The sequence below is a fragment of the Rissa tridactyla genome, chromosome 3 (genome assembly GCF_028500815.1).
Source record: "Rissa tridactyla isolate bRisTri1 chromosome 3, bRisTri1.patW.cur.20221130, whole genome shotgun sequence".
Lineage (NCBI taxonomy): Eukaryota > Metazoa > Chordata > Aves > Charadriiformes > Laridae > Rissa > Rissa tridactyla.
The window spans coordinates 63,705,763-63,718,842 of NC_071468.1; the positions used below are offsets into that span (position 1 = coordinate 63,705,763).

Consider the following 13,080-nt stretch of genomic DNA (forward strand, 5'->3'; position numbering starts at 1 on the left):
CAGATGTAAGATTTGTTCATCCAGAGAGATGAGGGAGATTTCTTCTAACACGACTGTTAATGTGCTTAGTCTTGGTGTTTTGTATGTATTGAGGAAATAGATATTCCTTATTAAACTTAGACTGTCTAACTTTTAATTCAGTTGTTACTTTGTAGCTGTGTGCCTATACCCAAACACAAACTTAAGATACCTGAAAGAAAAGGTAATTTGCCGTTTTCAAGGGCATTAAACTGATAGTCCTGGAAACTGAAACTGTATACCTACAAAACAGGTACTGCATGGGGTGTGGAAGTGTAATCTTATCCCACGCTGCGGAGTCTGTGCCTCCGGCTGGATCCAGAATGACAGCTTGGTCTCTGGCTTCCTCCACGCTTTAAACCAGCAAAACTGCCTGAGATGGTGGTTCTCCCAGCGGGACCTCTTAACGCTTATTGGTAGGCTGACCTCCGGTTTGGTTTGGGCAGGACAGTGAGCAGCTGTTAAAGGCTCACCAAAATCAAGTATTGGAGGTTTTCATGGCTGTTGGTAGTATTGTCGTGCCCATCTGCATTTGAGGCAAAGTTAGGGGAAAGAGTGGGTGGAAGGAAGGAAAGGCACCAATTCTTATTACAGTGCTGGTTGTGTAAAAGGGCAGGGCTGAGAACCTGGACAAGGTGGTTTGTCATCCTGCACCTTCCAGTGAGATCTGCTAACGTTCCTCTACACTTCCTCTTTCTTTCTGCTGGCCAAGGCCAGAAGAAGAGGGATCCAAAAGTATCTGTGATTTTTCTGAACGCTTATTTAAGACCAACTGCCAAAGTATCTGGGAGGTACAGTCTTAAAAAAAATCCCTATATTCACTACCTAATTTGCAGCTGTTGGGGGTGCAGAAGGAAGTTGTGGTTGTTTTTTTTCAGGAAGCTACTACAAAGCTGTCTCCTCTGTAGGATTCCACCATCCATAGCTGTAGGTGCTGGATAGCATAAAACAATTTATTTGTAATAAAGGCAAAGACATCCTAACAGGAAGTAATTTATTTGCAGTAAAGCAAAGAGAATGTGCTGGAAGTCTCAGGGTTAGCAGGGAATATGTCTGCAGACCAGTGGAGCAAATCTGATTTGTTCAGTCCCTCTGGCTTTGAGAGTGAGTGTCCCAGGTCTGAGGACTTGGTTTGCGTTGTAACCCAGTCTGTTCATCGAAGTGTGTGCTGGGATTACTGAGAGCTTATCTATGCTGGGTAAGAATCATTTTACACTTCTAGCTCAGCTCTGAGAAGAGGCTTCCAGTGCTGATTCTGGAGGATTGTGTTAGTATATTTTTGTCAACTCTTTTTTTTTTTTTTTTTTTTTTTTTGGGGTGGGGGGAACAGCCTGTGCTGTATTCATGTGCTCAGGGAGCATACTTGATATTGAGTATGTGGATGGCAAAAGTCCAAAAAAGTACAACATTGATAGACTTTAAGATATTTGTTAAAAGGAATTCAGGTTAACTTGGCATGTGAATTGAGGCTTATCCCAATTAGGGAAAAGATTGAATTTTGCAAAGTAACTGTTGTAAGTAAACAGGGTTATTCCAACCAAGACATAAATGATAACATAATATTCATCAGAGCTGTCCATGTGAGAACAGGGTGCAGTATTTGGTTACTGTACTTGCAGGACAGAATGCTTGTTGAAGTTGCAAAAAGGCTGGAGTTCAATTTAATTTAGACAATTCTCAAGAAAGCTTTATATAATAAGAAACACCACTCATGAAAGACTGATAGCAAGCAGCGGAGTTTCTTCCTTATTCACTGTTACCACTGTAAAAGTAGTGGCTTTAGAAACCTTGAATTGGGAATATGATGCCAACCACGCAGAAAATGTAGGCTTATGGTCATTTCTTATGTGAGAGAGAGAAACCTGGAAAGTGGTAGATCTGTCCAAGGATCTTGAAATTCTCTGAGATCTTGTTGCATTCTTTTTTCCTGAAAATATGGAATTAATACTATTTCAAGGGCTTTGTACAGTAATATGCCATTGGAATAAGATGACAGCAAGAAGAAACGGACCTCTATGCCCTGTCTGTACCGTGTTACACCTGCCTGGTTCATACCATGTTCTCGTTTTGCAGTGGAAAAATGAGGCAATAGCCAAGCACATATTTTAAAAGAAATAAAAGAAATATGTTGCAGATAGAACCCCTGATGTTTTTGTGATTGTGGTCTTGCCAAGTGTCTTGGCAGTCTTGCTGCTATTTGCAAGCTTGCTCAGAAACTGCTGTATGCATTCGCTCCTTCAACATTGCCTTTGTATCCAGGTACATAGAAGTCTGGCTTTATATTTAAGAGAAGACCTTTTGCTTGTTATATCGAACCCCAGAGAAATTAATGATCATTGGCCTAGAGTGTTGCTTCTGGCCATGAGCAAGTGCTGATGATGAGCTTAATTGGTGGGAGTACATCATTTTTCTTTCTGCACGAACTCACACATGTACGTTCTTTGCTTACTCAACTAAGAGTAGTTGTGCTTCCCCGCCCCCCCCTGCTTCTTTAAATTAAATCTGTATATTACAACTGGAGAACTTGTTTTTCTGGTATCTGAGAATTAAGAGTTCCAAGTGAAAGCTTCTCAAAAGAGTTTTTTTTATTGTTATCAGAAGTCTCTTCAGAACTTGTGTTTTTTAAGCCATGTTGAGGAATTATTTAACCCAGTCTACTCAACCTCAGGCCACAACAGTAATGTGCCAGGAGAACAAATGCCACAATGATTGATGCAATTTGCTCTATTTTAATGAACTATGTTCAGTCACTAAAGGTGAATCTCACAGTGCACTGTTTTTGCAGCCAAGCGATACTCAAAACTCGTACATATGAGTTGCACCTGCATTGAGTTGAAGCATGGTATGAGTAGATGCTGACATCTGTGGGTCAAATCTGTATAATGAAGGTGAGGGAGGCTATGGGCAGTGTTTAATAAGTAAATAAAAATGCAGATGAAACAACAGAAATGAAATTAGGCAGTACTCTGAAATTTGGGCTTTCACATCTTGTTGCCTAAGGCAAAGTATTTTTCAGAGGAGTGGAATCACATTTACCAAATTCTACACAAAACTCCCATCTCATTGATTTATAGGTTTGACTATGACAGCCATTGAATATCCAAATTGTCTCAAACCCCATCTTAGTGATCTGTATGTACAGATGTAGCATAACTGCTTAGGCAGGCTCAAGGTAGGAATGACTAGGGATAGCATGCATGTTGTTTAAATTTTCTTTTTATACCAGCAGTTTCAGAGGAGAAGCACTTGAATGTTAACTTCACTTTCTCGTTTAAATGATTAACTTGCTGGTAATGGCTAGAAAAACAAAGTTCCAGTAAGCAGGTCACTGCATCTTAACGTGGATGCAGGTCTCTCCAGAAAGTAGAATCTGTGTCCCTGTACTAGAGGGGAAGACAAGGGGTTTGGGGCAGGCTGTGCCGGTGGAAAGCTGAACTGCTATGTCAGTACTGACACAGACCTGTAGCTGCCCTGTGTGTCTGTCCGTGCTGGGGAACTCTTGAGTTACTTTGAACTAGAATAATACCTTCTGTAGCTTCAATGGGATGATAGTACAAGATTCTCTCAGTCTAATTGTTTGCCGGATTAAAGTCCATTGAAGTTTTTGTTCTCTTTTATCAATGCTGGGCAAATAGATTATCTTCTAGTTGTTTGAGATCTGTTGAAACCTACTTTTCCTTGTTAGCTCTGTAGAGGCAACACAGTTTTTCTCTGGGATTAGCTATGCTTCTGTAGATTGGAGTTATAGAGTTTATCTGTGCAGATGTCAACAACAGGAAGCTGGGTTTGGAATCAAGAGTTTGAGCAAATCGAGCACAGGCATATGCTGAGACTGGTGGGAAGCAAAATATGGAAAGTAGCAGAGATTCCAAATCATAGAAATCTTCCAGTTGATGTCCTTCACTTATGAATAAAAACTCAGTTAGATGAAGCACTCTTCCTTTTCTGGTATTAGTGTCTATACAGCTGGCTTCAGAGAAAGCCAGGAGTTTCCTGTTAGAAGTCATAGTTGTGGAATTACAACTGGTCCTTAATCTCAGTAAGTGGTTTTCAGTAGTGTGTGTTGGAGGCCAGATTTACTATCAGTTTGGAAGAGGAGGCAAACTGTCAGTTTGCTTAGGAGTTGAGAGTTACCAAAAAAACCTCAACAACACAGGAGAAATACTCAACATGCTCGAAGACCCAGAAGGGACTCAATGTACTTACGGACTGAATTTGTAGTTTGGTCACTGGCCACCTGCTCTTCAGTCTAACTTTCTTGTTTAATACCGCTACAGTCTGAACCTCCAATCATGCCTACTAATCGGCCTAGTCCTTCACATGGAGGTTGATTTTTTTTTTTTATTTTTTTTTTAAAGTCAACTTTCTTCTGGGTCTTCCTCTTACATCTGAAGCAGACATAGGAACAGCTGTCTTTCCACAATCTGGCATGCCAAGTGCAACTGCTCACAGATCTCTTCTGTGATCTGCTGCTGATTTATTTTTTTTTTGTTTAACATTGGAGGGAGGGTTGTGGAATGAGGCTGGTGCCGCTGCAGACCCCTGCAGTCAGGAAATACTCTGGCTGATGGAGTTCTGTCTTCAGAACTGCAGCCTAGTGCCATAGTCACCTCCTATTGCATGGTATGCTGTGCTAGAAACGTGCTCTCTTTCCTTATCAGGAATGGGGATGCCTCCTGAAGGATCTGAGGATAGTGGCTGACATAGAAAATGTTAAGAAGAATTTTTATTGTCTGTGTGCTGGGGGACAATGAGGAAAAGGAGTGAGGAAGTAACATACAGAACCAAAACATTTCTGCAGGATGCCTAAATTCTAATTTAATTGATGTGAATATGATCATAATGCTGATGTCGTGGGCAGAGGCAATCTGACTAGTTGAAAGTCCAGTGAAAGGTCCTGGACCTAAAATCTCATAAAATCCTAAAACATGCTGTTAAGTGTGCTGAAGAGGCTTGGGTTTTCTGTTGTTGAATTCCAGGTCTTTTTCAGCTTCATTTTAAACTCCTGCGTAGGTAAGGTTTATTACAGAAGTGCTGACAGAACTTGGTTCACGCTGTTGTATCTCAGTGTACAAAGCTATCCTGTTTCTCAATTCTGCTTCAGAGAGCTTTTCAGAAAGCTGTTTTGGAAATGCAGGTTTATCCAGTTACCCACCCTTGACGTGAGGAATCATCCTTTTACGCAGCCAATTCTAGCTTTTGTTTTTTTTTTTTCCTTTTTCAAAGTCAGTTTCCTCATTGCCTGCATGCTGACTAATGCACCGATGAAAATTACAATACTGAATTTTGGCTTGTATGCTAAGACAGCATGAATGAGATGAAATGTGTCTGAGCTGTTTTTGAAGACACAGAGGTGTTACATCAGTGGAGTTTGCACTTGTTTATACTTCTGAGTGCAGCAGTGGCAGTATGGTGGAAAATAAACTGCTGAACCTTCTTGCCTGTCGTTCTTTTGTAATTCTAATAGCTATTTCAATGAGGAATGTGTTCCCCATCTTGGACATGCAGTCCACACAAACTCTGGACAATGCTACTTTCACATTTTGTGTGCATTCCCTTTCAGTAGAAAAAACGAAAACATGTTTACCTCACTCTCCTCTTCCCTGCAGCAAAGGAAAAAAAAAAAAAAGTAGTTTGTGTTTTTTTTTAAAAAAAAAAAAAGACAAACCCCAAAAAAACCCAAAAAACACAAAAAACCCAAACCAAAACAAAAACACAAACAAAAAAAATCCAAAACAACCTTCTACAGTCATCTGGCTGTGTTAAACTGCTGTGTTTAGTTGCAGTCTGAACAGCAAAACAAGAGGGCAAAGGGGTAAAGAAAAAGCAGATTGCAACTGCCATCTGCAACCAGAAAAGGACAGCAACAACCAGCTGCTGAGCAAGGTATTGGCAATAAAACCAGGCTGCAGACCAAGCAGCTTGTGCTTGTCTTTGTGCCTGGGCTTATCAGCATTTGGTATGTCCTTACACTTCCAATCTGTCTTTTCTGAAATATTCCATAATGTATTTATTTACTGTTGTGCCAGGGTTTTTCTTCACCAAGTTGAAGGAGCACAGCTGTCAACTGGTTTGTTTCAGGGAGTTTCTGTGAGCCTCACTGTCCCTGTGAGTTACCTGGACTGCTGCTGTAACCCACGTTTCAGATGCTCGGTGTCATTGAAGATTGTTTGCAGAATAGCTTGGCTCTTCACTGTTATATGTTTAAAATAAATACAGTCGATAACATGCAGAGCACGGGAAAGCAGTGCAGTGAAGACTGTGTTGTTCATGTGATGGTGATGCTTATGGATGCCTCCTTTTTCTGTTAGACTTTTGTTTAATCGCTATCCTTACAGATTTCACCTGTTTGTGGCATCCGGGTGATGAGCAACATTCCAGTGCTGAAATACTGAAGGGGACAGTATGACGGTTTGATCGTCCTCTCCTGAGAAATGAAGATGGCATCTCTGATTACAATGTGTTGGGAGTTCTGAATAGGCTCCTGACCCCAAGGTTTTCAGAGGTGATTTATGCTCATCTTAGCTCTGCAAACAGGACCTGCCATTGCCTGGCTGTTAACAGGAGTTCAGCGTATTTTGCTGCTGGTAGCAGTTCCCTTTAACACTCAGTGAAGATTTAGCTTAAATTTTGAGGAAGTGCCATTCTTTGTTCTTTATCTTTATACTCTAGGTTCTGATTATGGAGTTTTCTTAAACTTATCCTAGGACTTATCAAAAAGATCTAGATAATTGCCAGTAGCAAGCTCTTAGCACTAAGATGGTTGTAGCTCTTTGCAATAAATCAAGGTAAATGGTTCTGCTGATGAAATGTGGAAGTCTGCAGGGCAGTATTTAATGGAGTTCTCAGGCAGAGGTGCTTTCACCTGTGTTTTTGTTTGGTTGGTTAGGATTTTGGGTTTTTGGTTTTGTTTTTTTCTTGAAGTAGGGGAGGGAACCACAATATGGCCTTGTAAACTTGACCTAGTAAGTTACCAAAAGCTTTAAGGGGGTCTGTGTTAGTGAGAGAGGCTACCCTCATCTGTTAGTTACCTTTAACTCCTGCTTGCCCTTGTTGTGGCTTCTAAGAGTGTGGTCTGACACATTGCAACCAGCGAGGCGCAGAAGCAGGCACCTGCTCTTGGAACCATGTAAGCTAACATGGCTTTAGAAAGAAACAAGCCAGGGAGCAACCTGAGGGGAAGTTTTACTTTTGTGTTTGTGATGTTGGTGACATCTGTTTTATCAGTCCTTAAAGAGAGCCAAGATATTTCTTATAGTGATACAGTAGAATAGTTGAAGTCGTTACTGCATACTAATAAACAGGATGTTCTGTAGATTAAGCAAGATCCAACAGCTGTAATTCAAAGTAAGATTTTGAAATTTTCTTCTTGGTTACAAAACCTTTTGTAATGTGTGCCTGTGTGAGGGTCCACTTACTTATTTTTAAAGCCTTTGTCCTTCCCTGTTCTCAACCAGTTCTCTGCCACAGAATATCCGACCTGACCTGCTCATTTTGGAGTGTAGTGTGAAAGTGCACTGAGATAGGAGGCTGGGATTGAGCGAGAGTCACAAGTCAAGAGAAGATATAACAGTGTAAACATGGAGACATGTAAACATGTTCCTCACTTGAGGAAGGTTTGGTTTTTAGTTTTAAAGCAAGTGTCTTCTGATGCTGGTTATTGGAAAACCAGTTATTGGTTAACAGCCCTTCCAAGACCTGTATTGCAAGGACTGCCTTTTCACATGAAAAGTCTTGTGATTTAGAGAATAACTGGTGATAAATATCATGTCTAGTAACATTTACAGGAACAATCTCTGGTTCTCTTTCTGGGCAGGGGAAACTTGTTTTCATAGGACATCCTGACAATAGCGATTATAATGAGAGCTTTCCTGTCTGACTCAAATATTTCAGGCTGTGTAGGGATTATTGAATGTTACTCTGGAAAAACTGCCAGCCAGTGAGACTCTAATTACTTGTGACTGAGCAACAGTGCACCTACTTCCCATTCTTTGCACAGCATGTTCTCCCTTTCTTTTATCCCAGCTTGTTTGATTGATTGAGCTTTTGCTTGAATGTTCTTTAAATTAAAACAGTGTTAATTATATAGTCCAAAAGGGTTTCATATGTAGTAAAACATGTACATATGTGTTTGTGAGGTGGATATATATCACAAAATTCTTTTTTACAAAATGATAGCAAAATGTTTTGCCTATAAACCTTTTGAGGAGACTTTGCTACTTGCAGGCATTAAAAGATGTTGTGAAATCACTGCACATGTTTAAACTTTCACTCTTTATTGCGGTCATGGATCTTTAAATGGGAAAATCTAATGAGCTCTGGCTTTCCTGTTATATAACACACTGCCATGCAATTCTAAATGCTGAAGCCACCTGCCAAATACCTTTATTTTGTGCTGCTGTAAAGTACTGCAATGCTGGGTTATGTGTTATGCCTTGTTTTTTAAAGGGGGGAAAAGACAATAAGGAAAATAAGGAAGGGTAATGTTGATGTCCTACGTGCCTTCCAGAATAATTGGGACTTTCTGCTGAAAGAGAGTTAATTTGTGTTGGATACAACTCACTGCTGAGTAAGGGGAGCATTGAGGCTTATGTAAATCATCATTGGCGACTTTTCTGCTGTTTCCCCCATGCTCTACTCTGTGACCCAGTTGGGAAGGGTTAGCATGAGTTGCAGCTGGTCAGAGCCGCTCAGGCACTGATGCTTGCAGAGTTGGGCTGTTTTAATGGGCCGCTTGCATAGCATATTGGTTGTGTTCCACTGAGCTCTGCCTTTTGTGTGCCAGCAGATCCAAAAGCTGTTTGTGCTGAGGTACTGGTGGCAAAGCAGGCGGCAATGGAGATTGCCTGCCAGGGTGATTTGCAGTGCAGGTCTGCCATCACTGCATTGGATTGCCTGTTCATGGACTTGATGAGATGTTCGCTACATCAGTTGTTAGTCTTTTAAACAGTTTGGTAAATGTTGCAGATACAGTGCTGCTCAGTCATCCTAGGAAATCACAAATAACAAGTCACAAATTTTAAAGTATTTCTGTTCTCTGTCCCGCCCAGGTAAGGCATTATAACATATTATAGTGTGGCTTGTGATTTTTGGTGAAGTATAGGGGTTAAACTTTTTTTCATCAGTGGTGTTTGTCTGAGTGCTACCACTGTCTGTGTGGGTACCTTTTGGGGGATGTCTTAATGTCAGCTGATCCCCAAAGCTTTCTACAAGCAAGGATTGCTACTGCAGCAATGTTTCTAATCCCAGCCTCTGTGGCAAAGTAGGAAGCAGTGCTGTGGTGAAGTGCTTAGGGTGAAAGTAAGGTGAAAGCTGACTTTTTTGACATGAAGAGAAGCCTTTCTCCCTCCATCTGGCCTTACGCAAATAGGCTTCTACCCTTCACCCACATACTACAATAGACGTGTATTGCAAGGCATCAGTGAAAAATATTAGAGTACTTGAAATCTGATTATTTTAGAAAGAAAATAGGTAAGTATTGCTAAGGCATTCCCCCACCCCCAAGTAAACAAAGTAGGAACAATTATCTATGGGATAGATGGGGGGTCTCTCTCTTTTTTTTTTTTTTTTTTTTTTAAAAAGGACTAATGTCTAAACAAATACAGATGTAGGCAGATTACTAATGCCAGCTGGAGTGTGGGAAGAGGTTACACTATAGATTGCATTGCAAGCTTTGGCAGAATGAAACACAAAGCTTGCAGACAGTGATTCTAGATCCTGTTCTTGCTCTGTTAAGTCAAGTACTTTCTAAGAGAGTGGGAAAAACCCTGCTAGATGATTGCCTGCAGTAGTTAACTCTACAAATAGACGAATGCTGAATTTTGGGACATCTTTCCTTTCACAGCTGGAAAGATGTCCTGTGCCGTCAGTTGGAGCCCACCTATTGAAAGGACTTAAGTACTTCAGTTTATGAGCACTGAAAAGCTAGTCTTCACGTGCGTTCCTTTGCCATAGTCTTTAAAACCTCTTCCAAAGGTCTTTTAATAAAGCCCTCTCTGAATAGGAGTAGAAATTGAGAATTTAAAAAGTATATGAGGAAAAACAAAGCTTATTGACCTTAAAGTTTTTATTTGCATGGGATTGTTGCAACTGAATGGTTTGCTCTTTTCAGAGCTGGAAATGTTTTGCGCTACTGTAATCCTGTCCTATGTTGTTGTAACTCATGGGGTAATGCAGAGCACAGTCTGTCATAAGAAAAGGTGCTATGCATGGGGAATGTTAAAGAAACGTGTTTGGCAAGAAGATGCATGATGAGACTTGTGCAAAACCATTAAAAAGGCTGGCCGACTTTGTCCTGGTTGTAATTCTTCTGTATCAGAGTAAATGACAAAGTAGTGAATTTGACCTCCTGTTTTCAGGCTTAGAGCACTTCTCTTTTTCTCTCGGTAATGGACTGAAAGCACTTACTGTCCTGTTCTGGATCTCTGTGGCTTTATTGAACTGAACGGCATTTTGCAAGTAAACAATTAGTGGTCTAATTCTTGCTTGAAAGAAATAACCATACAGTATCCGTTTCAAAGAATGAGAAAACTTCCAAGGATAGATATAGCTGTAATACCTGAAGCTGCCTTGAAGAAATTGGTGCAAGTTTCTCATCAGCCTTTGAATCCCAGATCTGTTTATCTTCTGAATTAATAATGGATCAGTACATCCTGCTGTCACATTCAGTCATATCTCAAAATAGTAGAACTTCAAAAAGTCTTATAATTTTGCAGTGGAATAATTACTCCCCTCGGTCAGGGCTGGGGCAGGCTGGCAGGACCGCAGGCAGCCTGGTATTGCTTGTATGGAAAAACAAAGGGCTTCAGTCCTGAAGCACCCAGCCTGCTACTCGTCAGACAACAGGGCTCTGTAGGGTTTGGTGGGAAGATAGGTTAAGAGTGTTTGGCATGGGGAAGAAAGGTGTTATGAAGAAGACAGTTTATTTCTACTTTAATTGTATTTTTTTATTCTGGAAATCTTGCTTTTTCACACTTTACGTTTCCTTGGTGAAATGGTTACTTAACCGTGCTTCCCAGAAGATTGCACTGTCTGCTTACTTGGAGTAGGGTCTATTTGTGTGTGCCATCTAGCTCTTCTGACTTCTCTTGTGCTTCAGTTTCCCGAAGATCAAAGATGCATTTACAAGAACTGGAGAGACACCCTGCTGGACTAGGCCCAGATTCATTGGGTTTGTTCTTGTGCTATTGGCAGTAGATGTCGAGATTGTTTTGCAGCCATACTGTCAATTTGCTGCATTGCTTAATGGTGAATCGTGAAAGTTATTGAGTGTGTATAAAGTCAGCACTTTCAAACACAAAAGCTAGAAGGGACTGTACCGATGCAGTTAGCCTGTGCCTTAGAGATAGTATCACAAAAAAGCCTTTAGCGGCACACTCAGTTCTTTCATGTGTAGTCTCTGAAGTCTGAAGAATTTAATAGCGTACTGGTTCCAAAAGCTATTGGCTAGCTTTGGAGGCTTTTGGGGGTTTGGGTTTTTTTTTTGGTTTGGTTTGTTGGTTTTTTTGGTTTTTTTTGTTTTTTTTCTTTTTTTGTGGCAAGTACTTTAACTTCTGCTAATGAGGCTGCTGCTTTAAGACTAGGCTTTGGCTACAGCTTATGAACTGCCTGAAATAACACTTTGGGGAGTAATGAGGTACCTTCTCTCACTACTGAATCAAATACTTAACTGCTCTATGGTTCTTCAGGCTCTATTCACTGTTCCACTAATTGCTGTGTTTGATAGTGTGGCTCTGTTTTCTAAATCTTCGCTAAATTCCTTAGTTCAGAGCCGTTTCCTCTAAGAGTTGCCAAACATACAGCTTAGCTAAATGCAGAAGGGATTGTTCTTTCCCTGGCATTTTGTTCACTAGGAGAAAAGGGAATAGCTTGGAGGAAAGGTCCACCAGCCTGCAAGATGCAATTCCTCACAGTTTTTGCAGAAAAGATGTGTAGGTGTGTAGTCACATCTAGATACAGATGTGCTTATAACAGAAGTGAATGGATAACATTTCAAAAGGATAGATTTATACAGTACGGTAGTTACATGTATAACATTTTGTGACACTACACTAAAACACTATTTTGGAAAATGTCTGCGTTTCCTAAGGAAAATGGACTACCCCCTGAACCGTTAGCTGAAGTTCATGTGTCTTTCCAGTAATAACATCTCAGTGAAACCAGTGTTAGCGGCTGTAGCCTGCATTTGTAGGAACTCCAAAATGATGGTCATAAATAAAAATATAAATATTTTTCTTTTCTTAACATTACTTAACTGTGAATCATGGGCCTTCAAGCTTATGGATTCTGCCTATTTTCATTCTTATTAATGAAGCCTACATACACTGCTGCTTAACGCTAACTTCTTCTAACTGAAACTTGCCTATTTTTGCCCAACAGAGGAAGCCATGACTCTCCTGACAGCCTCCTACTGAAAAGAGTGTATCAGACATCATTGCTTAGGGACATAAATGTGTGGCATAACTCTCCAAGTTCAAGTTCTCTCCTCCTCTAGCACGCTGGGTAGAAGGGAAGCAAATCTCAGACTTGAGTTAATTCCCTCATAATCATATTATTAATCAAAATAGCTGATTTAAAACAAACAAACAAACAACATAGGGATATATAGGATATAGGCCTAAAAAATCCAAATGTTTGCAATTATTTAAGACTTTGCTATAGAAATGCTTGAAACCAAGCTGGGATCCAAAGACTCATAACAGCATAGTTGAAGCAAGTTCCTTCTCTAAAACTGTGTAATTAAATGTGTAATTATGGGTTAAAAATAAAGATTGTTCTGCACATTGTTGGGCATAGAGGGCTTTCTTCAGCATATAATGAAACTTCTTGGACTACCTGGGTCACATACGGGCCTTTTTACTGGCAAATGGCTCATGAGGACTCGAAGAAAGATGTCTTGTTCTTCTTCCTGGAATGGGAACTGCGGAGCACTTCTGGTATCTCTCAGCTGCCAGCCAATTACCCTGCTGTTCCCTTCTTCTGGCTACACTTTGTCTTTCGCAGGTTGTTCCAGGACAGCGGTGGAAGTGATTAAACTTTAAAAAAGGGCAGAAGGGATCTTTA

General features: G+C 40.5%; 1 protein-coding gene across 4 annotated transcripts in view; it reads left to right on the plus strand.

The window, feature by feature from the left end:
- The window catches only part of MAP7 (microtubule associated protein 7), a 121,223-nt gene that overhangs the window by 15,418 nt on the left and 92,725 nt on the right, over window positions 1-13,080 (plus strand). The window lies entirely within an intron of this gene.